The sequence below is a fragment of the Tenrec ecaudatus genome, chromosome 4 (genome assembly GCF_050624435.1).
Source record: "Tenrec ecaudatus isolate mTenEca1 chromosome 4, mTenEca1.hap1, whole genome shotgun sequence".
In the NCBI taxonomy this organism is placed as follows: Eukaryota; Metazoa; Chordata; class Mammalia; order Afrosoricida; family Tenrecidae; genus Tenrec; species Tenrec ecaudatus.
This window is the reverse complement of record NC_134533.1, coordinates 165,442,633-165,470,413: the sequence shown is the minus strand read 5'-3', so window position 1 is coordinate 165,470,413 and position 27,781 is coordinate 165,442,633. Positions and strand designations below refer to the sequence as shown.

The window sequence follows — 27,781 nt, the reverse complement described above, 5'->3', positions numbered from 1 at the left end:
AAACATATCCATGGATTTGGTGGAGCACATAGGAGGCAAAGTTATGAAATGTTCTTAGATATAACCAAACACCTTGAGGCAATGAGTCAGTCAGCCTAGGGACTCAGGACCATAATCTCAGAGGTCACCAAGGTCAATTGGCATGGGATAGACCACAAGACAAGATGCCAATCATGGAAATGCATATGAGCAATTCTCCCGTCACATAGGGCCGATTAATTGGTAACTACTCAATGGCAGTGAGTGAATGTGTGAGTGAGAGACGGTATCAGTGGTGAATAGATCCTTCAACTCAATAGAGAACCAATACTGGCAGACAAGACTTGCAACAACTGCAAGGAAGGACACACTGACCATAGGATACTGGTGCCCAGTATTAAAACTTACCATTTTAGTTCTGTTCTCTATGAGAGTAAGTATTTTTCAATCCAATGCCTGTGTGTATCTTATGTCTTTCACTGTGGCCTTTGAGATTGAGTCAACATTTCCTGAGACCACTAATAGCAACAACAAATATAGCTGATTTCAAAGATGTTTAGGTATAATTATGGGATGCATTTTTATCTGCTTCAGTATGTTTTCATTAGCCAATAAAAAAATTTGTGCGATCTTTGACTAAGAGTGTAAATGAAAACATCACAGTTCAGAGAATGACAATATGATTCTACCTACTACATTTTGAAACCCCAAGAACAAAGAAAGCCTACAAAAACACTGGAGGTCCGGTTTATTTTTCAGGAATCCTGGGATTATTTAGGGCAATTATCAAGACACTAACTTACCAGATGTCTTACTGCTCTGAGATGAGAAATATCTCTAGGGAAAGTGTTGTCAGCTGGGCTCTCAAGAAAAGCAAGCCTAGTTTTGCTTGTGTAGAAATTGACATTAAGAAGAGGACGTCCACAAGTGTAGCTTGTGTAGAAATTGACATTAAGAAGAGGACGTCCACAGTTGCAGAAGCAGGTAAGTTAAAGATGAAGCAGGTTCCAAGTCTATGAATCAGATGGACACTAGAAATTGCATTGGATTTCTCTACTGTGGGGGCTGAGGAACCCAAGATCAGCAGAAAGACCACAGACTGGTGACTGCAGAGGTAATTCAATATAAATTCAGCAGCATAGGCTTGTGTTTTCAGAGACATATGATTCTAAGGTCTGCATATCAGATGGAAGGCTACTGACTACTCTCAGGATCAGCCAGCAACATGGCACACTGTTGGCTTAAGTCCCAAGAATCTGAGGTTGTTTAACCAGATGAAGGATCCAGATCTGTAAAAAAAAATGTTAGCAAGCTTTTCTATAATGTTCACCTTTATTGGAAGTGGCCAGGTCAAATTAAAAAATGTCCCAACCAAAAGCAAAGTTAATGACACTAGCACCTCACTCACACACTCATTCATGGCCATCGAGAAGTTAGCAAGATCATACCGCCAAGGAAACATCCCGTCAATTGTTTGCATTAAAGTTCTGATCTGTTTAAGGATATTGCACTCTGTCTTGATCTTATCACATTATGAAGGCTGACAGCTAATAGGCTATAATTATAATGTGCTAGATCAGATCTTGGGGAATTACCAGCTGCCAAGTTAAGGAGAATACTGGTCTAGCCAAGTTGAGGCAAACTGTAAGGAGCGCAGTGAACCTCGGCTATGCAGGGGGCGGGAAGTCAGCTCTCGCTCAGCTGTAGTTACTCATTGCTTATTAAAAGTGGTAGTGCACTCTTTTTGGGAAAATACTCATGATTCGCCTACAGATTATAGGATGAGGGGTCTTTTAAAAATTCATGTACAGATGGAAATAAATGACAGAAATGAGACAGAAATAAAAACATATCAACTTTATTTCTCAACCTAAGCTCCTTTGAATTGAATTCAAGACATTTCTGAAAGGAACACTAGCCACCATTTAGTCCGGTCTGAAAGAATTGAGCCTCCCGGGAATTTAACCCTGTCTATACAGTCTTTTTTTTCATTATTAAATGAAGGAAAATAGGTGAAGTTTAATGATTCTTTAGGTTTAGGTAAAGAAGTCAGAAAAAGGCAAATCAAACTTTTTGGTGAGTGACTAGTGGTTTCCCATTGAACCACTACCTAAATTGCCTGCTTCCCTGTGAGGAATGATCAGGAATTGTCTTGAAGGAGAAGGATTCTTTCATGATGTTTCTCTGCTAAATTATCTATATATATATATAGATATAGATATATAGATATATAGATATATAGACATATAGATATATATGGCTACCAAGGACAGACGGTTGTGCAGTCAAATTAAAAGTGTTTTAATCAAGAACAGCGTTCATGACACCAACTTCTGGGGCACCTCATGGTATATTGCTTGTTGACTTTCCAGAAGATTAGCGACTGATCACCTGTACCTTTTAGTGTTTTGAGACTTATACTTATATTTTCTGCTTTGCCCCAATCCATCTGACATCAGCAATAATATCCTATGTTTCACATCTTTTTCTGAATCCTGCCTGAATTTCTGGCAGCTCCCTGTCAATGTATTGTTGCAACTGTTATTAGATGATTTTCAGGGAAATTCTACTTGCCTGTGATACCAATGATGTTCAGCAATGAAATCCCTTGTTCCATATGGAGAATATGCATAAAATTTATATTCAGACACCCGCCACTCATGTCCACAACTCTCCTCAACTAGTCAGTAATAAATGCCATTGATTTTTTTCTTATTCAATATGTTATAGACTTGTTTTTGCAGATATATGAATAATTTTGCATTTCCTTATCTCGTTCTTTTACACACAAAATTTTGAATTCCATATCATTGATCCCAGCTCGAACTGACCATATAGGACTAAGAAGAAATGTTAGAGAGCATTTCCTAAGCTATAAAGAGCTATAAAGCTATAAGAGAGCAGATCATGAAGGTCTTTCACAAAACTGCTGCGGCATTAAAATCATCAGCCACTTGGTTAGTGGCTGAGCACTTCACCATTTCACGATTGGGAAGTATTTTATATTTATAGTTTGTACTTTTGTCTTTTTTTGTTAATGATATCTCCTGTGAATACCAATTTACAGAAATATTTCTCATTCATTATGCAGACAGAGTAATCCATTGTGTGTTGGTAGCATAGTAAATTAGATCTATTTTTTGTGCTTGGTTATTTATACAGTTTCCAATACTTTTTGAATTACAAATAATCCCAAAAGAAATAGTCTTGTTTATTTGGATTTGGGGTAGTGTTTCCTCAGAATAAATTTAAGGTAACGGGATTACTAGGTTGAAGAATAATCACATACCTAGTTTTGTTAGCTACTTAAAACTTCTCTCAATTGGAGCTTAACAATTATTCAGTCCCAGTCTGAATAATTGTCTGCAAATATTTTCCTTGTCTTTTCATTTACGTTTACTTTTATGGTGTGTTACCATGAAAAATATGTTTATACAGTCATAGATGTCAATTTGCATGTGGATTGCAAGTTGTATATAGATATGCAAAAAAGTAATGATATCACTGTTTCTTTTTTACTGTGTCCTTTTTACTTTTCTGTATTTTTATTCATTTTTATGATGTCACCATTATCACTTATTTTCAAAAATCAGATTTTGATATGCCTCAAACGGTTTTCTTTGTATTTAAAATTTTGCTTTCATTATGGATTGGATTATGTCTATACCTATTTTCTTTAAAAAAATAATTTTATTGGGGGCTTATACAACTTTTAACACTATCCATACATACATCCCTTGTATCAAGCGCATATGTTCATTTGTTGCCATCATCATTCTCAAAACATTTGCCTTCCACTTGAGCCCTTAATATCAGCTGCTTGATTTCCCCCTCCCTCCTCACTCCCCCTACCTCATGAACACTTCATAATTCATAGATTATTATTATTTTGTCATATGTTACACTGTCCGACGTCTCCCCCTGACCTTTTCTCTGCTGTCCATCCCCCAGGGAGGAGGCTATATGCAGATTCTTGTAATCAGTTTCCCCTTTCTACCTCACAATCCCTCCACCCTCCAGGCATCACCACTCTCACCACTGGTCCTGGATGAGTCATCTGTCCTGGATTCCCTGTGTTTCCTGTTGCTATCTGTACCAATGTACATCCTCTGGTCTAGCCAGATTTGTAAGGTAGAATTGGGATCTTGATAGTGGGGGGAGGAAGTATTTAAGAACTAGAGGAAAGTTATATGTTTCATCGTTGCTACCCTGCACCCTGACTGGCTCATCTCCTTCACACAACCCTTCATTAAGGGGGTGTCCGGTTGGCTGCCATTGGGCTTTGAGTCTCCACTCAGCACTCACCCACATTTACAATGATAAGATTTTTTGTTCCCTGATGCTTGATACCTGGTCCCTTAGACATCTCATGGTCACACAGGTTGGTGTGTTTCTTCCATATGGGCTTTGTTGCCTTGAGCCTCTAAGACCCCAGATGCTATACCTTTTGATAACCGGGCACCATCAGCTTTCCTCACCATATTTGATTATGCACACGTTTATCTTCATTGATTGTATCAAAGAACTAAAAATCATATCAGTGGGTGCCCACCTTCCTGATATGGTCACTGAAGACAAATGTGTGCATAAGCAAATGTGGTGAAGAAAGCTAATGGCGCCCGACTATCAAAAGATACAGCATCTGGGGTCTTAAAAGCTTGAAGATAAACAAGTGGCTATCTAGCTCAGAAGCACCAAAGCCCACATGGAAGAAGTACACCAGCCTGTCTGACCATGAGGTGTACAAGGGGCCAGTTATCAAGCATCAAAGAACAAAAAAATCATATCATTGTAAATGTGGGTGAGTGCAGAGTGGAGACTCAAAGCCCAACGGCAGCCAACCGGACACCCCTTACTGAAGGGTTGTGTGAAGGAGATGAGCCAGTCAGGGTGCAGGGTAGCAACGATGAAACTTACAGGTTTCCTCTACTTCTTAAATGCTCCCTCTCCCCACTATCATGATCCCAATACTACCTCACAAATCTGGCTAGACCAGAGGATGTACATTGGTACAGATAGCAACAGGAAACACAGGCAATCCAGGACAGATGACTCCTTCAAGACCAGTGGTGAGAGTGGCGATGCCTGGAGAGTGGAGGGAATGTGGGGAAGAAAGAGGGAACAGAATGCAAGCATCTATGTATAGCCTCCTCCCTGGGGGATGGACAGCAGGGGGAGATGTCAGACAGTGTAACATATGACAAAATAAATAAATATTTAATTCATAATAATTTATGAATTATGAAGTGTTCATGAGGTGGGGGGAGTAGGGAGGGTGGGAGAAAATGAACAGCCAATATTAAGGGCTCAAGTAGAAGGCAAATGTTTTGAAAATGATGATGGCAACAAATGTATATATGTGCTTGACACAATGGAGGTATGTATGGATTTGATAAGAATTGTATGAACCCCAATAAAATGATTTTTTTTAAAAGATAAGGCCCATCTGTTACTTCATCAAAAATAAAAAGAAATGAGCCCACCAAGGAATAAAACAGAAGAAAATTTACCCAGGAAATTCCAGGGAGATAACAAGAGAGATGTTCACTCCCTGGAAGATGGGGGGTTGGGGTGGGGGCGGGGATATTAAACCCTAAGTACAGGAAAATTTATTAAATTTATACCTCAGAAATACCTGCTGACTGTGACTATTTCTCCCGTAGTGACTCAAGGCACTTTTGATTGGTCTACTTCCCCTGCACAAGCAGATCCCTCTGAGTCCCTAAAAGAACCCATCCAGCCAAACCTCCTATCTTGGTGGTCCCTGCGTGCCCAGCATGGATACCAGCAGGCTGCATGGACAGCTTGTTGCAGAAAGCTACATTGTCCAAACAAAACCACCCATTTCCCCTTCTTGGTTTCTTTCTTCTATGATGCCATTCCACTATGGGCCTTCCCTCCCAGCCACACAGGGGACACAAATACATAGTAGGACTCACGGACAGGGAACAGAAAGGTACACCCACACAATGGCTGCTTTTTCTTTTCTTTTTGTTTTTTTTCTCTAATGTAATAATTTTGTTCATCTTTGTGTGACGATGCCCTTCTGGAAATATACGTGGCTCCTAAGCAAAAAGGGGCAGCCCCTGTCGAGAGTGGTTGACAAACCCACTCAAACAGAATATGTTTTAAAGGCCACTTTCCTTTTCGCATTACAGCGTATACTCACTGAAGTGCACACTGCCATAGCAACAGATGGACAGCAGCCACACCCAAGCTATGCTCCTGTCTTTTGTTTCTCCTTGTCTTCTCTGTCCAATGATTTTTCTTCTTTTTCTCTTTGTGCATTTTCCTCTTTTGTCTTCTTCCCCTCTGTTTCATCCTTCCTTCTATGTTTTCTTTTACTATACTACACTTCTTCATCTGCATATGTAATTCTTGTTAGGTTCTGTCAAGTTAGGGTCTTTGAGTCTGACTTAGGGTGACCTTCCGTACAACAGAGCAAACCAGGCATGTTAACTGTGCGATCTTCACAATTGTTCTTATGTTTGAGCACTTAGTTGCAGGCAGTGTGTCAATCCATTTCATCAAAGGTCTTTCTATTGTTCAAAGCCAATTTTCTACCATCACAACGTGACTGTTATTTTTCCTGTCTTAGGTGGCTTTTGTGTTTCTATGATGTTGGATGCTGCGCCACTGGTATTTCAAATGCCAGCAGGGTCAATTAAAGTGGACAACATGCCAGTGGAACAAAGTGTCAATGAAACCTCCAGACTAAAAACAGATAACAAAGAAGGTATAGGCTTCCCTAATCATGAGAAATAGCCACTACAATATATCGAGAGTTTTTAGGTATTGTCAGATGCTGGGCCTACTGGATGGAAGCAGAACCTTGTCTGAGATAGTGCTAAACGAGGGCCTCCTCAGGGTCGGGGAACTTCACATGCAACTGAGGAGGGGCTGCTTGTGCAGAGTGCACTCCGCCATGCTTTTAGCAGCAGGAGAAGCCTGTGGGAGTGGAGACTTTACGGGAGCTTCATTTGCTGATGGGGCATAACTCAAGGTTAGGAGAAAATGCTACATCACTCTGCTAATCCTTGGCATGGGAATGTGCAAAGTATGAATCTAGGACAATTATAAATCATCAAAAACAAAATGGAATGCATAAAGATAATTCCAGGTATTAGTGAAATGAAATGTTTAGGCATTTGGCATTTTGAATCATAAAGCATATTGTTTGCTATGTCAGAAGTGACATAACCAAGAATGGGTTCACAGTCAATATAAAAAATGACATTGCAAAATCAATTTTTGAAGTACAATGCTGTCTGTGGTGGCGTTTTATTTATCCACCTACAAGGAAATACAGTCAAGACAACTATTATTCAATTTTACATACTCAACACTAAAGCTAGTGATGCAAAAATTGAACAATTCTACAAATCTGTCTGAAATTGATCAAACATGCAATCAAGATGCATCGAAAATTACTGGCAATTGAAGTGCAAAAATTGGAAACAAAGAGGAAGGAACAGTAGTTGCCAAAGGTGGACTTGGTGATAGAAATGAAGCTGGAGATGATAGAATTTGACAAACCAATGACTTGTTCAGAGTACATCTTTTTTGGTCAACAACACAAAATGCAACTATACACATGTCCTTCCCCACATGGATTACAAATACATAAAATTGACTACATCTCCCAGAGGACATGATGGAGAATCTCAATGTCAGCAGCTAACATCAGAGCAGGAACAGACCATCAATTGCTTATATATGGATTTGGGATAATGATGAAAAAAATGAAAACCAATCTATGGAGCCAAAATACAATCGTAGGTCTATCCCAACTGAATTTAGAGAACATATCAAGAAGAGATTTGACACGTTGTATATTAATTACCGAGACTGATGATCTGTAGGAGGCCATTAAGACCATCATTAATAAAGAAACAAAAGGTCATTAAAAAGACAGGAAAGAAAGACAGGATCAAAGTGGGTGTCAGAAGAAACTCTGAGATTTGTTCTTAATTATAGAGGTGCTCAAGCAAATGGGAGAAAGGATGAAGTCAAAGAGCTGAATAGAAAATTCCAAAGGACAATTTGAGAAAACAAAGCCAAATATTATAAAGATATGTGCAAAGACCTAGATTTAGAAAACCAAAAGGGAAGAGCGTGCTCAGCACATCTTAAGCTGAAAGAACTGAGGAAAGAAATCCAAACCTTGATTTGCAATATTGAAATATTCTATGGACAAAATATTGAATGGTTCAGGAAGAATGAAGAGAAAATGAAAAATACAGAGTCATTGTACCAGAAAGCACTAGGTGATAGTCCACCATCTCAGGAAATAGTATATAAGCAAGAAACAATTGTGTTAAAGGATGTCCAAGGGGCCCTGAATGCATTAGTCAAAAACAAGGATCCAGGAACTGCTAGAATACCAAGTGAAATGCTTCGGCAAGATGATGAAGCACTGGCAGCCCTCATTCATTTATACAGGAAATTTGGAAGATAGCTACTTTGTCAATAGGCTGAAAGAAATCAATACCTTTGCCCATTCCAAAGAAAGGTTACCATACAGAATACTCAAACTATAAGACAATGTATCACATGCAAGTAAAATTTTGTTGAAGATCAGTCAACAAAGGTTTCAGCAGTACATTGATAGGGAACTACCAGAAGTTGAGGCCAGTTTTGAAAGAGGATTACATGCATGGAATAAGGGTTATTATTGGTGATATCAGATGGATCTTAACTCAAAGCAGTGAATACCAGAAAGATGCTTACTTGTATTTTATTGACTATGTTTTATTGACTAAATACATTTGACTGTGTGGCCAAGGCATTTGACTGTGTGGGCAACAATAAACCATGGAGCCTTGAGAACAATAGAAATTCCAGGACACTTTATTGTGCTCCTGTAAAACGTACCTGGGTCAAGAGGCAGTTATGTTAGTAGAACAAGGGGTTACTGCATGGTTTAAAATCAGAAAGGATGTGAATCAGTGTTGTTTGGTTTCACCATACTTGCTTAATCAGAATGCTGAGCAAGTAATCAGAGAATGTGATTTATAGGAAGAAGAATGTGAAAACTGGCCTGGAGGAAATTTCAACAAGCTTCAATGTGCAAATGACACAACTTTGAATGCTGAAAGTGAGGAGAACTTAAAAAATTTTCTGATGAAAATCAAGTAGTCCAGCCTTCAATATGAATCCAGCTCAATGGCAAGAAGACCCAAATCTCTACAATTGGAACTAAGGGTAACATTATGATAAATGGGGAAAAGGTTGAAGTTGACAAGTATTTTGTCTTAATTGAATCCACAATCAATGCTCTTGGAAGCAGCACTGAGGATCAAAATCTGCTGCATAAGACCTCTTTAAAGTCTTGATACACAAGGAGGATACTTTGAGGACTAATGTGTGCCCAAATAATCACAAGGTATTTCTCATGGCCTGATATGCACGGGGCAGTGAGACACTGAGTAAGGAAGACTGAAGAAGAATCGATGCATTTGAATTGTGCAGGAGAAGAATGTTCAATGAATCCAGAAGAACCTGCTAAAAGGACAATTGATCGGTCTTGGAAGAGTATGACCACAGTGCTCCATGGAAACAAGAATGTCACAAGTTTGTCTTACAGGCTTTGGACATATTGTTAGGAGAGACCAGTCCCTGGACAAGGACATTGCACTTGATAAAGTGTAGGGGCAGCGAAGGCAGCTGAGGAGGGGAAGGTCCTCAGAGATGGATTGCCACTAGGGCTGCAATGATGAACAGAGGCACAGGAGCAAGTGTTTTGAACGGCGCAGGGTTAGCGGGTTTTTTTTTCTGTTGCACATAGGGCCATGTGTGCTGTAGCCAACTCAAAGACACCAAAAAACAACAGCAAACATTTTCAGGATGTGCCTTCTCAGGATGTGCATTTTTAAAGTTAATTTAGGTTTAGAGAGCTATAGTTTTGTTAATGTCATTTGGAAAACAAAAGTGCAAACCTTGGTCCTATAACAATAAAATCTATAGTAGCTATGCATACAAAATTATTATCTGTGACGTACAATTTATGTTATAACACAAAGCAAATGTCCATTGTCAGAATGTGATACTTTATAAAAGCTACTTTTGAAGGTTTTAAGAAACAAGAATGTCTGTAATGTTTGAGAGCTTACAATTTATTGAACTCACCTGGACCTCTGTGATTGATTTACCACATTCTGATCTATATAACTCTTATCTATATAACTAGTTGTTATTTTTTCCTTTTAATTTTTTATACTACTATTTTCTGCCACTACATGGCAAATCTCCAGGCTTAGAGACACTATCTTTTAAAGTTAAATTTCAATTATCATCCAAAGCAGTGTTTTTTGAATATTGAAATACATAACTTAACATGTGTAATTAAAATGTGGTTTAAAAGACTTAACATAGCATATATCAATGTAAAAACAAAACAAGGCACAAAATAGACTGCTCTAAGACCTGACCTCAATCTTCAGTACAGTTTTGGCCATGGCTGCAGGGAGGGGAGGGCTCAGTGGCTGTCATTGCACTCTAGTAAAGAAGATAAAAATCTAGAATCAATATTGCTAATGTTTTATTTTCTTCATTTTCTTTTGTTTCTGCCTTGTAAAATAACATCTCATGATTAAACATTTTCTTCACTGACTCCAAAACAATGTAAAATCATCTAAATCTTTGACCCCTTAAGATTCACTCATCTTATCCAAAGCAATCAATTAATTATAACAACTTCACAAAGCATGTAAATTAATCATTTCATAAGGAGATAATCTAAATGTAATTTTTAATATTACTACATAACAAGTGAGCTTCATTAAATATTTTCCTCGCTGTTCAAATAAATCATCGTATACATGCCTCTTAAATAATTCAATTATTTCTGACAATACATATTTTATACTCAAATGGTTTTGTATATATAACTTATTTATAACAATTTTATTTACTAATTCTTTACAAAATGCTTTCTAGACTATGCCTATAAAGTTTAAAATTAATTATATTTATTCTGAAAGAAATTTGTTTTTAAGTAGAAAATGCAAAAGAGTTGTTTATTTAGTAAAAATCTAAAAAAACTTTAAAAATCCAATAATGACCAACCTTACCTACAAAATGCACAAAAGTTACCGATTTCATGAAAAAATGCTTCTTTAATCCACAAAATACTGCTTTATTTTTGGTTCAATATAGACATTTATAATAAATTTGTCTAATTATCTCTCTCTGAATTCAAAATTATGTATACATGTCCATGTACTTCAAAAGGATGGCTATTAACTTGTTAGGTTAGCTTTGTTGGCTAAAGTTTGTATCACTAGATTTATGTAAAAATAATTCAGGTGTACTCAATTTACCTAAGTTCTACAGAAAGTACAGTTAATAATTTTGAATACTTCTTGTAAAGTAAATGTTTTTTTAAGTCTCTATAATTTCTGTAGGACTTCCTTCTAAACCAAATAATTGCAGTTCCTTTTCATTTTTACAGATAGTGATATATATTCATTTAAATATTTGGTAATTTTTTCTTTGATAGTGAATTTTTCCATCCTTTGAAAAGCTGCCTATGTTAAACTTATTTTGTAGTTCCTCAAATATTATTGTCTTGCAGGATTAGATACAAATCAAGTTAGGGAATGCTTAGATTGTGGCACAGATATATATCTTGTGTTTTGTTTTGGAAGTATAAAATGCTCTCCTTAAGAGTTAAGATTTAGCTCATAATAAATATGACCTTGCAGTTTTTAAACTTCTATTTGCCCTAAGAAACTCATTCCCTAAATTAATTTTTGTATAAACAGGATGTGTGTGTTAACAATTGAATGGGTTTAGGGATTACTGAAAGTAAATATATTATCCTAAGGCTCAAATTACTTCTATAATTAAAATTTTACAAACAAACATGAATACACAATAAAAAGGTAAGCACGAGCACACACAAAGACACACGCATATACTTACAGCATTGATGCGGGATATGTAAAGCACCATGGACTGCCAGGAGAACTAACACATTTGCTTTGGGGGAAGGACAGCCAATAAAGTCCTTAGAAGTGAGGATTTTAAGACTTTGTCTAACATACTTTGGACATAATATCAATAGGGATAGGTTGTTGTAAAAGATATGATGCATTTAGATGTCAGAACAAAAGAGGAAAATCTCCAACAAGATGAATTGACACAGTGGCTTCAAATAATAGCCTTAACTAAACAATGGTTGGGAAGATAGCGCAGGGCCAGGGAGTGTTTTGTTCTGTTATTCTTAGGGCTGCTAGGAGTTGGCGCCGACTAGTCAACAGCAACTGAGCAAGAGCATTACCAACAACCAGCATCTAGATGCGATCATAATAATACCCTTTGGAGGGAGTATGACACAGCAAACACATTGATTGACTTTTGCCCTGACCAATTGTGAGCTTAGTTTTGTTTTCTTATAAGCCACCCAAGCTGTGGTACAGTAGCCCTAGAATAACGAATGACAATCCTGATTGTATCAATAATATGATGTTTTCTGAAGTTTAAAGCATGCACATTTAATTGCATATAAATTTGGAGAGAATGCAAAAACAAGTGAAATTATCTATAGCAGTGGTCCACACAGTTGCCAAAGGATCATTACGAATTCCAGAGGGCCTTGAGAAGAATGGGAATTCCAGAACAATTGATTGTGCTGGTGTGGAACTTGCGAATGGATCAAGAGGCAGTTGTGCAAACAGAACAAGGGAATACGGCATTGCTTAAAATTAGGAAAGGTGTCGGTAACGGTTGTATTCTCTCAATATATTTATTATAACTGCATGCTGAGCAAATCATCAGAGAAGCTGGATTATATGAAGAAGAGTACAGCAGCAGTATGGGAGGAAGACTTGTCAGCAGCCTTTCCTATACAAATGACACAACCTTGCTTGCTGCAAATGAGGATGCCTTGAAGCATTGGTTGATGAAGGTCAAGGATTGTAGCCTTCAGCATGGATTACAACTCAATGTAAAGAAGCCAAAATCCTCACAACTGGATAAGCAGGTAACATTATGATAAACGGAGAAAGAGTTGTCAAGGATTTTGTCTTGTTTGGATCCATAATCAATTGCTCATGAAAGCAGCACTCAGGAGATTAAAAGACATGTTGCATTAGCTAAGTCTGCTTCACGTCAACCTCTTTAGAGTCTGGGGATACAAGGTTTTATTTTGAAGACTAAGATGTGCCTGATAAAGGCCATGGTGTTTCAATTTACTCCTATGCTTGTGAAATTTGGACTTTGATTAAAAGGACGAAGAAGAATGGATATATTTGTATTATGGTGCTTGAGAAGAACGTTGGAAAAACCTTGAACGGCTAAAAGGACGAACTGATCTATCTTGGAAGAAGTGGCCAGTGTGGCTCCATTCAAGCAAGGACAGTGAGACTTCATCTCACATACTTTGGAAATGTTGTCAGGAGACACCAGTCCCTGGTGAAGGACATTACGCTTGGTAAAATACAGGGACATTGAAAAAGAGGAAGGTTCTTGAGATAGATGGACACAGTGGCTTTGATATGGGCTCAAACATAGGAAACATTGCGACAATGGCACAGGAAGAGGCAGTGTTTCCGTCTATTGTGCATAAAGTTACTATGGCTGGAACCTACTTGCTGTCAGCTAAGAGCTGTAACAGCATCTCACACTCCATATTGACATAAGTTTGCTAATCTATGAAAGTCTTGCTCAGAAGATGAAATATAATACCTTTATTGTTTGTTTCATTTTTGCAAACTAATTTATTTACATAATATGGAGAAGTAGCACTTTCCAGACTTATATATAACATATATTATATACTAATATATTATATTTTATATGATGATATATGATATATTTTATACATGTATATAAAATGAAAAAATATATATTTCAACCTTTGATTTCATATATACACCAACATTAAACTATTAAGCTACAAGTTTTGCCCAATTAAGATGTACACTGAATTATCTGCCTTTATTCTCTCCAAACTCCACAAATATCTCACTTTTGATTTACACTCTTCCAAGAAGTTAAAAAGGTTTTGGAGCCATCATTGACATCCCTGAAGTTGATGTAAATCCTGGAGTCACCACCACCAAGGTATCTTCTTCCACATCTGACCAAAGAGAATCCTTAATAAGATTTAGGGTCTATTTTAGTAATAAAACCATAAGTAGTAAGTACTGTTGTAAGTTCTTTAAATGTGTTATTTCTTCAATTATACCAATAGTAACAATGGAATTATTTGTAAAATCTTTCTTTACAGATAAATATTTTTAACTTCAGCATTATTTACAACTGAGTGGAAACCTTTAAAATTTTTTCTTCTTCTTTTCCTTTTATCACTACATCAACCTTCAAAATATTATTGATATAGATTCTCAAATACTACATACCACAATATTTTGGATAAAACACCAGTAAATTTGACAAAATCAAAGACTATTAAAATGCTGTAGTAACAAAACAACATATGTGCTTAGAGTTGTGGTGTTGTGTGTATACTGATACACTAATTGGGCTTATGAAGAAAGATGCTTAACAACAGGTATATTTTCAACATAATATGAAATTTCTTATGAAATTTTGCACAAAAATTATAGATAGTCATTCTGGTGTCTGTCCTTCTCATACTGTCAATAGATAACAGTTCTCCGCCTACCTCCCTAGGGTGAAATCTTGGGAAGAAAATGGACTTTTTTATTGCAGTGAACATAAACATGACTTTGTATGAACATTTTATTTTGATCATCTTTTCTGGTTGACAAGTACATTGCTGTCATTGTGTTATATATAGTTAATCCCAATTCATATCTATCCTATATGACACAATAGAATTGTAGAAAACAAACTTATAACCTTCAAAGTTCTCTCCATTTCACTTAATGCATTTGTCAAATCTGCAATTCCATTCTTGGAAATATTTTTTCCACTCATCTCTTTGGATAGTTGACAACACACCCCTCATTTTTTCTGCACTTCCTCTAAGTCATCAAATTGCTGTCTTTTCATGTCCCTCTTCATTCACAGAAACAAAAAGAAGTTGCATGGAGTGAGGTCAGGTGAATAAGGTATGTGGGACCAGAGAGACATGTTATTCTTAGCCAAAAACTGGCACCCAGAGATGGCTGCATGAGCAGGTGCATGGTCATGTTTGAAAAACCTGTTCTCCAACTGTTACAGATCAGGCATTTTTATGTCAAACACTGTTAAGCAATATTTTCAGAAGCTCTAAATAGAAAGCTTGATGAACAGTCTGACTTGGTGAAACTCCACATGCTCTTATCATATCAAAAAAACAAATGAGCATCATCTTGGGCTTTGATCTCACTTGATAAGTTTTGAGGGGCTAGGTGATGATGGTGTCTTCTGCTGGCTTGATTGATGTTTTGTTTTGGGGGCCTAAGAATAGCACCCTGTCTCCTCTCCAGGAATGACCTGGAAGGGGGGGCGGGAAGCCTGGATCGCTTTCGAGCTGTTCTATTCAAGAATGACTTGTTTCCAGTGGAAGCGCTTTTTCCTGGTCAGTCAGGACCCCAGGCACAGATTTCACAGAGACCTTGCTCATTCCCAAATCTCCCATTAAAATGTGCTGAACTGAGCTCCAAGATAGTCCAGATTACTCCCCCATCTCTTCAATAGTCCGCTGTTGGTCTTGGAGTATAGGTGCACAAGTTTTATAGATTCCTTTCATCCATTCTTGAAGTTGATGGATGTCCAGAATGTGGTTTGTCATCAATCAACATTTCACCTTTTGTGAAAGGAGAAAAATCACTCGTGACTTGAGTTTTTCCCCATAGCGCTGTCCTGGTAAGCTGTGTTCAACATCACATCAGTTTCTGGGACATTTTTCCAGAGCAGGAAACAAAATTTACCAGCTACACACTGTTCTCTTAATTCAGTCATTACAGAAAAACGAGACTTGAGCGAAACTGCTTTTACAAAATAATACACTGCGACCAGACAGAACCCTCCCAAGAGTAGCCACTGGGGGCAGCAACTCAGAGCCAGCTGCTGAATGCTCACCTAATGGGAAAAATGCACACGTCCAAAGCACAGCTCTGCCCAGTACAATTCTGCTGGGTTTTTTTTTTTTTTGGTACCTTGTATAACATAACCTGAAAGAACTAAAGAAAGAAAAAATCCAAGGTCTAAATTTTAACGTTGACAGTTTCAATGAGCAAAATATTCACAATAGTGGCGGTTTCATGGACAAGATATTGAATGATGCAGAAAGCATTAAAAGAAGATGGAAAGAATATGCAGTCATTGCACCAAAGATAATTTGCTGACATGCAATTAATTCAACAGGATGCATATGATCAACAACTACTGGCTTTGAATGAAGAATTCCACGCCAGGCAGAAGGCATGATTCCAAACCAAAGCTCCTGTCATTGATGGAAACAAATAGAAATCTTTCAACAAGCCGATGAAGTGCTGAAAACACTCACATTCATTTATGCCAAGAAATATGGAAGATGACTACCTGGCTCACTGACTGGAAGAGACTCATATTGAACCCATTCCAACTAAAGGGAAACCTATAGAATTCACAAATTATAGAGCAATGTATTTAATAACACATGCAATAAAAATTTACCGAGGATCATCCAGCAACAGTTGCAACAATACATTGATTGGGAGTTGGCAGAAATTCAGGCAGGATTCAGAAGAGGACATGGAACAAGAAATATCATTGCTGATGCATGTTTTCTGAAGAAAGAGATTACTAGGAAGTGGTTTATTAATGTATTCAACTGCGAGGGCCATAACAAACTATGATCCCAATTCAACCGTACAAATCTGACTAGACCAGAGGATGTACACTGGTACAGATAGGAACTGGAAATCCAGGGCGGATGATCCCTTCAGGCCCAGTGGTGAGAGTGGCGATACCGAGAGGGTGGAGGGAGGGTGGGGTAGAGAGGGAAATGAATACAAGGATCTACATATAACAGCCTCCCTGGGGGACGGACAACAGAAAAGTGGGTGAAGGGAGACGTAGGTCAGTGCAAGATATGACAAAATAATAATTTATAAATTATCAAGGGTTCATGAGGGAGGGGCAGAGGAGAGGGAGGGGAAATGAGGGGCTGATGCCAGGGGCATTAGTGGAGAGCAAATGTTTTGAGAATGATGAGGGCAATGAATGTACAAATGTGCTTTACAAAATTGATGTATGGATGGATTGTGATAAGTGTTGTATGAACCCCTAATAAAATTATTAAAACAAAACAAAATTAAAACAAACTATGAAAAACCTTGAAAAGAATGGAATTCCAGAACACTTCGTTGTGCTCATGCAGAACCTGTCCATGCATCAAGCAATGGTTCTGTAAACAGAACAGGAGAATCCTGCTGGACTATATGAAGGAGACTCTAATATCAGGACTGGAGGACACAGAAATCAAGAGGCTGAAGGGCACAAAGCACTGAGTGAAAGTGCAGCCCAAGACCCCTTTAAAGTATGGAAAAGCAAGGATACTGCTTTGAGGACCAAAGTGAGTCTCACTCAAGCCATGATATTTTTAAGAGCTTCATAAGCAGGTGAAAGTTTGACATTGGCTAAGGAAGAGTGACGAAGAATTGATGCATTTGAATTGTGCTAGGAAAGAATATTGAAAGTACCCTGGACTGCTAAAAGAATCTGCCTTGAGAAAAGTGCAGCCAGAATGCTCCTTAGAAGCAAGGATGGTAAGACTTCATCGCAAGCACTTTATTCATGTTATCAGTAGAGAGTATACCTTCTTTCTTTCTCTTTTTTCCTGCCAAATCATATTATTAGGAGCTCATACAGCTCTTATCACAATACATACATGCATCCATTGTGTCAAGCACATTTGTACATTTGTTACCATCTTCATTTCCTTTTTTAAATTAATAAATCTTTTTATTGGGGCTCATACAACTCTTATCACAATCCATACATACACCAATTGAGCAAAGCACCCTTATACATTAGTTGCCCTCGTCATTCTCAAAATTCGCCTTCCACTTGGGGTCCTGGAATCATCTCGGTTCCCTTTTTTCCCCCTCCCCGTCCCTCCCCCCTCCCCCCTTTCCCCCTGCTCCCTTAATAGTTTATCTTATTTTACACTGCCTGGCATCTCCCCTCACCCACCTTCCCATCGCCCATCTCCAAGATCGGTTCTCCCTTTCTACACCCCCTTTCCTTTCGATGTCGCCACTCCCACCGCTGGAGTTGAGGGGTTCATCCGTCCTAGATTCCCTGTATTTCCAAATCCCTACTGCACCGCTGTACATCCTCTGGTATAACCAGGTCATTTTCAAAGCCTTTTCTTCATACTTGAACACTTTGTATCAGCTCCTCATTTTTCCCCCATCCTCACCCATCCTCCCTCCCTTATGAACCCTTGATAATTTATAACATTATTTTTTTTATGTTGTACACTGACCTATGTCTCCCTTCACCCACTTTTCTGTTGTCCACCCCCCGGGGGTTATTTGTAGATCATTGTGATCATTCCCATATCTCCCCTCATTTATACTTTCAAAGCTAAAATTATTGAAGGAACAAGAGGTTACAGAGAGAAAGCTATTCTTTAGAAAACCTGCCAGAATTTGGACCTCTATCATTCTGAACTGTGATAAATTAATATATTTTGGTTATAGCAACTCTTTTGGCATGTTTTTTTGAGCAACACCATTTTCATTGCTCTTGCCTGCCACCGAGTCCATGTCAACTCATGATGGCCATGTAGGATCGTCATCTATCTAAATGGATCTTTGTTAAATATTAAACAGGACTTACTTTATATTGCCTCAATTGTTTTCTCCAACTGTTTCCTAGCTGAGACTTTGTCTTTCGACCTTTAATAATTAGTTTTATGCTTCCATTATAATATTGTTTTTTGTACATGTTTTCATAACCCAATAATGACTATGTTAAAATTTTCAATAGTTTAATTCTAAATGATAGTTTATTTTCAATTCTGATAAGATTTTCTCCATGAAATATGATAAAGGAAGAAAATTTGACATTAGTGGGAGGCATTTATATCCTTCTTGTTTATTTATTTACTTAACAGAGTGAGAATAATAATCTATTTTCTAAGATCCAAAGCTTTTCTGTGACTTCTGAAGGAAGTCCTATCTTTTTTCACTGGATAAATATGCAGGTACATTCAAAATGTCAAAACAGTTTCTTCCATGAGTTATTTATTCCTTTGTTTTAAAAAAACAGTAACAAAATTTAGCAAACCTAGAAACTAATATGTGCTTTAATAGAAATGAAAATGGTTCTATTTATTTATTTTTATTCTACATATGTATCTATATAACCTTTCTGTGTGTGCATACTGTCATTATCTAGCTGTGCATTTATGTCTCTATTGTATCTGTTCACTATATAGGTGTCTGTGTATATGTTACTATCTTCTTTTTTTGTGTCCCTGTGTGTCTCTATCTCTGTGTATCTTTGTATACATCTTTCACCTCTTCCCCACTCCTTCTCTTTTCTCATCCACCTCTGTCCTCCCTATAATCATCAAAGTCTACTTCTTCTAGTGTGAAAACCTTTTTCCTTGTTGTTTTATCCCCGCTTTAAAATTGTGGCCCCATTCAGCATTTGTCTTTATGAGGCTGACTAACTTTACTGAGGATCATTTCTTCTATTTCCATTCGTGCCATAAGCTGTTTGACAGCTTCACCTTTGTACATTAAGGATTTGTTCTATTCTGTTGTATGGTGGAGTATTTTTTCCATGTGGAATTAGTTTATATCTCACTCACATAGCCGCTTATTTATAAACAAGCCTTTAAGACCCAAGAAGTTATTTTATAAGATAACTGGGCACCATCTAATTCCTTCACCACACTTTAATATCGGCTCCTATTTTCTATGTTCCCTTTCTGAGGGCAAGTATCAAGCAGGATAAAGAGATCCTTAAATTGTTCTTAAATTGGAGCTAGGAATCAGTGAACCTCAATACTCATTCCTGGATCTATGGTTTTTAAAATCTGTCTTTGACTCCTTTTAGATACATCCTTGTCAATTTATGGTGAGAGTCTTATTGATAATATCCATGGAGCCTAGAGGTTTTCCATGAATGTTGTAATTGATTAGCCCCTTGACCTAATTGCTAAAACACACTTGAAAGAGGGATAATGGGGTAAAGTAGGCTAACTTCATATCGCATTACCTGAATTGTTCATATTGCACAGAATAAATCCTTTCACGGTTGGACACTATTTACACAAACAATGGAAGTTTGTTATCAGGGGAAACTTAGAACAATTTTAACTTAAAATATCACTCAAAGGTTTGCTAGAATATGTATATATTATTACATCATATAGGGTATGGATGCAGGAAGTCAATAACTGTCCTCCTATTCCAGAGATAAGTGTTTGGATTTTTTATATCTTTTTGCTATTGTATATCATGCTGTGATGGGTATGCATATCTTTCTTGTGTGTTTTTTTTTCTTTATTTCTTTGGGGCAATAGACTGAAAGCCATATGGCATTTTTATACACATTTATTTAATCAAGTGGCCTACTGCTCTCCATAGTTGTCATACAAATTTGCAATATCACCAGCAGTGTGTGAGGCTTCCAATCTGTCAGCATCATCTCCATCTCTTGTTAATTTGATATGCTCTTTGCTTATGTGAAAAACAATATAAATGGCAGGTAGTAATTCTTCTAACTCTGCTTCTAAGTTTTTTCACAATTTTACTATAATCCATAAAATCATTCTGTAGGAAATCCATTATTGAAAATAGAATAGACCATTTAACTTTTGCTTTATTTACAGGTACTTTATTTTGTGCCCCCATGTTTTCAGTTAAACTACTACATGACACACCTACGTATGTAGAGGTGATTGGAATGCTTTTTACAATACGTAAGATGAAATTTATTTCAGAATGTCTATCATCTGTGTCATACTGCTATTTGTTCACACAAATATGGCTTTGTTATTGTGAGTCACCTAGTGGTGCAAAAAGTCAGTGTCCTCACTTGCTACCTAACGTCTAGAACTCTGCGTCACCCACACTCACTTTGTTCTGCTTTTCCTCATTGTTTTTGTTTTGGTTCTTGTTTTTTATTGCTTTAATGTAACAATCAATAAGTGAAAAAGACTTCAGTTAACTGTGGTTTATGTATAACATGAATTTCAAAATATATTTTAACTGGTACGTTATTAAGAATAAAATATTGTAGGTTGAAAACAATATCGAACATTGTTTCCTAACTGAGGTAGTAAGTTTATTGTGCCAACCTAGCCTATTAACACATGTGGAGTTAACTGAAGGGCGGAGGGATAAATGGCTCAGTGAGCCTTGCCTTTCTATTTCTCTGGTCTCTTGCTCTCTGATGGTCAGACCCGGGTGCAGCTGCTTTAGCCAGTTCCCTGCTTCAGCTGGCAAAGCTCACTTCCTGAAGGACATCCTTGAGGAGAAGCCACATGGACCTACCTTGATGCAGCCCTGGGTGCTGGAGCAGCCGTGTGGAGACCCCTGCTAGTGCTGAGATGCTTACACACTCACTTACTCACTCACTCAGCTTTCCTCCTGCAGCCGACATCATTGCATCTGTTTTGTGAGATGGAGGAGGATTTTGTGGATAGGTGTTGGACATATGGGTTAATGGATTAATGTTGGACTTGTGGGCTTGGGTAGCACTGAGGTGGGATGTTTTCTTGATGTGCAATTAACCTTTATATATAAAACTTTCTTATACATGAGTTTCTTTGGATTTGTTTCTCTGAAGTACTCAGACTAACACACTCACTATTTTCCAAATAAAATTTGTGAATTATTATAATTTAAAGCAATGCTCCATATATATTTGAATAAAAATAAAACTTGACTATTTTGGTGGGTTCTACCTAAAGAGAAAATTGTCTGTGCTTTGATTTTTTGGTCAGTTTTGTTTCCCAATAAGATGCAATGCTAAATTTCAGTTCAGTGATAATATAGCTGCATTATACCTGTATTTACTCATCATCTCAACATCAAATGTGTTTGTGAATATAAACACATGCAGAAGTAGAGTTCGTTTTGAAAAAAATTGTCCACTAAAAAGCTTTACCGAATATTTATAGAAATAAGAAAAACACAAAACTATTTTAAAATATTATATTTGATATAGACATTTAAAGGAATACATTAAAAATAATAGATAATTCAAAATGCCTTTATGTAACTACATCTAAGTTGGGATCTGACTAGAAATACATCTTTATATTAATTCAGATTCGAATTCTAATTAATTTTATTGCACATTACCTGCCTTAATTTATTCTTATGATACCTCCTGAGTCAGACAACCCATTTGGAATTGTAGAAATTTAATTATATTAGATAATTTAGTCACTTTCAGTATTCTACTAGTTGTTCTCACAACACAGACTCAATCGTGCTTGCAAATTGAAACAAGAGGAAAACTGCTTAATATAAACAACATGTTCTTGTGTTCACTTCCTAAGCATTTCTTCCCTTCCTTACTACTTCATAGTCTTTCTAAAGTAAAATTCTTCCAAACATATTGGAAATTTTTTGTTTTCCTTCTGAGTTTTCTAATTTGATCTCCTTAAACTTTTAATAATGACAGATAATTTAGAAAGTATTAGTAAGTATAGATTATTGCAAATTCCATAGTCACACAATCCCATTCCTCTGTTAGTGTATTATACTGTGGTGCCCTATGTAGTGATGTGATGCAAGAAGCAATACCACCAATATTTCCAGTACAAAGAGGTCACACACATCATGTAATAAGATTCAGTGGAGCTGACAGAGTAAGAACAGACTATGAAGAAGGCTGGAATGGGCTGTCCATTTCTGAGAGAGTAGCCAGGGGAAACTTTATGATAGCATCGAGCTATTGTCTGATACATTGCCTGCAAGTGACTCCCTCAGGTTGGAGGGAAGAACTGTCTCTTCAAAGTTGAGTTAACTTTAATGACATGAATGCAGTCAAATTTTCACAATCTTCCACGTGAGGCACATTTGATAAGCAAAAGCTGAAAATATCCATTAATACTTAGAACTTGAGATATGCTTTTTATGAATCTATTAACATTTGAACTTTACAAAAATAACACTGAAGTTATAAATATAGATATCCTAGGTATTGCTCATCTGCACTGGAGTACAATTAGTAATTTTGCATCAAAGAGTCATATGATTTACTATGCCAACATGGAGAAACTCAAGGAGAGTTGTGTCCCACTCATCATCTGAAAGATTATTTCAAGATATACTATGCAATATAATATTCATTGACATTCAACCTTTTGAAAAGAGAGCAAATGACCAGGAATTGATGGCTCTGAAGAAAGAAGTCCAAGTTGCACGGAAGGCATTAGTGAAATCAAAACGTGAAGAATTGATAATACCAATAGAATAAAAAAACCTTCCCCAAACAAAAATCCCACCTTATGCAATACTGGAAGCACTCCTGTGTACTGGGAAATTTAGAAGATAGCTCCTGGCCAACTCATTGGAAGACATGCAGACTTGTGCCCATTTTAAAGAAAATTACTATCAGAATGCAACCCCCCCCTAAAAAAAACCCAAAGCTCCCAATATCAATAATATCACAAGCAGGTAAAATTTTGCTGAAGACAAATCTCTAAATGTTTGTAAGAGTACATTGATAGAGAGCTACTGGAAATGCAAGCTGGTTCAGATGAGGATTTACAATAAAGGATTTCATTCATGATGTCAAATGGTTCTTGGTTGAGAATCTAGAAAACTAGAACGATGTTTAATTGAAAATGAATTCAATTCTTTATCTCACAACAACTATCAAGAAAATTGTGGGAATAGGAATTCTACACACTTAAGTATGCCCAATCAAAACCTAGACCAAGAGGCATTTTTAAATTTGAATAAGGAAATTTTACATAATTTAAAATCAGGAATGGTTTATGTCAAGGTTGTATACTCATTATATGTAATCAGTCTGTGTGCTGAGCAAATTATCTGAGAAACTGACCTATGAAAAAAGGAATGTAGAATCAAGATCGGAGGAAGATTTATTAACAACCTAAGATATGGAGATGACATTATCGTCCTTGCTGGAAACCAAGGGAACTTAAAATCAGTACTCATGAAGCAGCAGTCAGGAAAAATCAGAGGACGTACTGTGCTGGACAACTATGTTTTAGAAAACATCTTTAAAGTGTTAAACAGCAAAGGTGTCATTCTGAGGATTAAGGTGCACCTGACCCAAATGATATTTTCCCTTGGCTCATATGTAGGTGAAAGTTGAATTGAATGAGGAATAATGAAAAAGACTAGATGTATTTGAATTATGGTGCTGACAAAATCTATTGTATCATGGACTACAAAGAGAGCAAATCTATCCTGGAAGAAGAATAGCCAGAGCGCTCCTTACAGGCAAGTATGGTGAGGACTCATGTCCTTTAGACATCTTGTCAGGAGAACCAGTACCTTGAGAAGGACATCATGCCTACCTAGTAAGGTAGAGAGGCAGCAAAAAGGAGGAAGGGTGTTGAAAGGATGGATTGACAAAGTGACTGTCCCAATGGATTCAAACATGGGCACAAAGGATGATGCAGGATGAGGTGGCATTTTGTCCTGTTGTTCATAGGGTCACTAAGTACACACTATGTGTGTAGGGAAAATTCTATGATTTACCTTTAATTCTCAAATGCTAGATTAAAAACAACAATGAAGCCTAAAATAAATTTTACCTTAAATTTTGAAAATTACAAGATGCACAATCATTGAAACCAAAATAAAATATAAAGTAGAGAAATTGAAAAATGATATCATATTTTTCCAAAATTGAAATTTGTCATTCATACAGAATCTAAGACAATTTAGAATGTAATGGCATCATGCCCTCCTCGATGCTCACCTTCATGAGATGATCACTAAAGATAAGGGTGCTACAACAAAGTGTGGTGAAGAAAGCTGCCGGTGCCTATCAATCACATTAGTGTGTGGGTCTTAAAAGCTTGAATTCAAACAAGCAGCCATTAAACGAGGCGTCAACTAAGTCCACATGGAAGAAGCACACCAGCTTGTGTGATCTAAAGTTGACAATTATGAAATTTGAATATGGCAGCCAGAAAAGCATCAGAGCAAACATTTGTGGAGGGCTATCAGGGCTGGTGGGAGCCCCAAACGCATCTGCATAGTATCTTGTCAGACTGAGCAACTAGCAGATTGCTCCAGCCACAGCAAGTGTCTCCACCAACCCTACTGTCAGGCAGAGACCATTTATGCTGCATTGAACTTGATCCTTGGCCAGTTGACTGCCCTGTAAATGTGATCTGAATTTGTTTTGTTTGCAAGTATCTCTTACTGGTTTCATGACAGAAATTTCTTCCCTGGCTTTTTAAATGTTGTTGGGGATCTTTTTTTTCTTCTGCATTTTATATATATTTGTCTGTATACTTTATTTTTTTATTATTACCACCCTAGTGAGATTTTGTTTTTAATTGTTTTCTGTTGGATCTCCCAGCTGTGAAGCACAGGAGGAGTGGATGCATAATGATAATAACTGCTACAAGGGGATACAGGGAATACAGGGGTGAGGGGTGGATAATAGGGAGCGAAAGGGAATTTCTGGAGTAAACAATGAAGATGGGAGAAGGGAAGGAGCACCAGAATGTATTGTGATTGTATAACTTAGCTTAATGGGGATTTAATGGTGGGGGGTGGTGCTCTAAAATGAGTGTGGGTGATTGTACAATTCTCCTTGATATGATCAAATGATTAAACTATTGAATCATGTGATATGTAGCTTATTTGCCAATAAAACTGTTGGAAAAAATAATTTAATGAAAGAATTCTTATTCATAAATTAAAGAATTGTGATTCACTTATTTTGTAAAGTTGATATCAAAAGGAATAGAAGGTCTAAATAGTTACAGCTCATTTTTATCGAGTCTATCCTGGCTCATAGCGACCCTAGAGGGAAGGGAAAATTGTCCTTGTGGGTTTCCAAGGAAGTAACTCTTTTGTTTGCTTATTTTTTATTGTTATTGTTTGACTGTAACTGTTTATGGGAGTAGAAAATCGTGTCTTTCTCTCAAAATAGTTATATGTATACACTTAAAAATTGGAGACTCTCCTTAAATATGTTGCCATCTAAAACACTGTCTCCACTGTCATAAACAGCGCCTTCACTGGTGCTTCCTTCAAAAATTTACATAATAATACTTGTAAAATCTTTTAAATGTGTAAAATAATCATTTAAAATTATTTTAAAATGAGCAAGCATTTCCAATATATTTTCATGAAGAAACACAGCCATTGTTTTTTGCAATTGACATCTTTGGGGAAATGTGCATACTCAAATCTAAAAAGAATTAATTCATGGATTTTAAAATATTGTTTACATAGTATTAAATATCAGTCTACGTTCATTTTACTACAGTAGCAACAAACAGTATGAAGATGATATTTGGAAATACTTTCACCATGCTCCCTCACATTCTTAAGAAGGTGGTGTTTAAGGTATGTCAACTAGACACTCATGGGTATGGGGAGAGGTGGAGCCCACTCTATGAATTGAGTCCAGCCTAACGACACTTCCTTGGTGTCATAAGGCTTTTTCTATAAGATAGACCAAGTGGAGTTGAAATATTTTTGGCATTGTGTCTTCTCCCAGAGCTGGATTTTGTATCTGGTTCCTTGGTCTCCTGTTGAGTTGCCTGTTGATGCAAGAAGGTGTCAGCTGAGGACTGTCATAGGTAGATTCATTCTGCCAACTTTGAACCTCTGCATCCACTAGCCCTCTCCTGGCTCTGATTTGTCATCTTGCTTACTGTTCATCAGCTTTCAGGAGTCAGAGGAAACCTGACTTGAACTGGATTGGATTCAACTGTTTCTACAACTTTGTGAGCAATTTCTTGCTATAAATTTCTTTCTATAGTCATCACACACATGCATCCCTGATTTTGCTTCTCTAGAGAACTCAATATAGACCACAAAACAGAGGTATATAGAGAGGGCAGCCCTTTCCAGAATGCTCATTCACAAAGGCCAAACTATCCCTGCTGGACTAAAACATGTCATCAAAGGCAAAGAGTATGACAATGGCAAATATATCGTAGTCTTGAATTGCCCTTCATTGGATGCCCTCCAAGCAAGAATTGTGCACTGAAGTCCAACCACTTTCACATGCCTATGACTGTGAACCAGGGAAGTGAATTTCCTTGTTCAGACAAATTGCACTGTAGGGTGGACTGCTGAGGTTGGAGTAATGCAAAAATGCGGCACCTTGTCATTTGACTTACTTTTGATCCAATGTGTATTTGTTTCCCTTTTTAAAAGCTATTTTCTGCTTTCTTTTCTACTGAAGTTTTTATCTATTTTATTTTGAGATTTTAAAAAATGTTTTCTTTTTGTGTTTGCCGTCCAGGATAGGACACTATATTGAGACAGCAACTGGATGAACTTTCCTAGAAGTGTGACTGAGAAGCTTGTTGGGGAATGAGGAGCTATTGAATATGACTTATCTATTAAAATGTATGATATATGAATTATATTTAAATACAATTGTTAATTAAGCATACATCTAGCAAAAGAAGTAGTAATACTCTAAATTTAAAATTGCAAATTAAAAAAATTGTTTTATTAAGGGCTCATACAACTCTTATCACAATCCATACATATATCAATTGTGTAAAGCACATCTGTACATTCATTGCCCTTATCAGTCTCAAAACATTTGCTCTCCACCTAAGCCCCTGGCATCAGCTCCTCATTTTTCCCCTCCATCCCTCCTGCCCCCTCCCTCATGAACCCTTGATAATTTATAAATTATTATTTTGTCATATCTTTCACTGTCCAACGTCTGTCTCCCTTCACCCACTTTTCTGTTT

General features: G+C 37.1%; 1 pseudogene; it reads left to right on the top strand.

The window, feature by feature from the left end:
• Positions 1-785: 785 nt before the first annotated feature.
• The window catches only part of LOC142446110 (small ribosomal subunit protein uS3-like), a 112,348-nt pseudogene continuing 85,352 nt past the window's right edge, over positions 786-27,781 (top strand).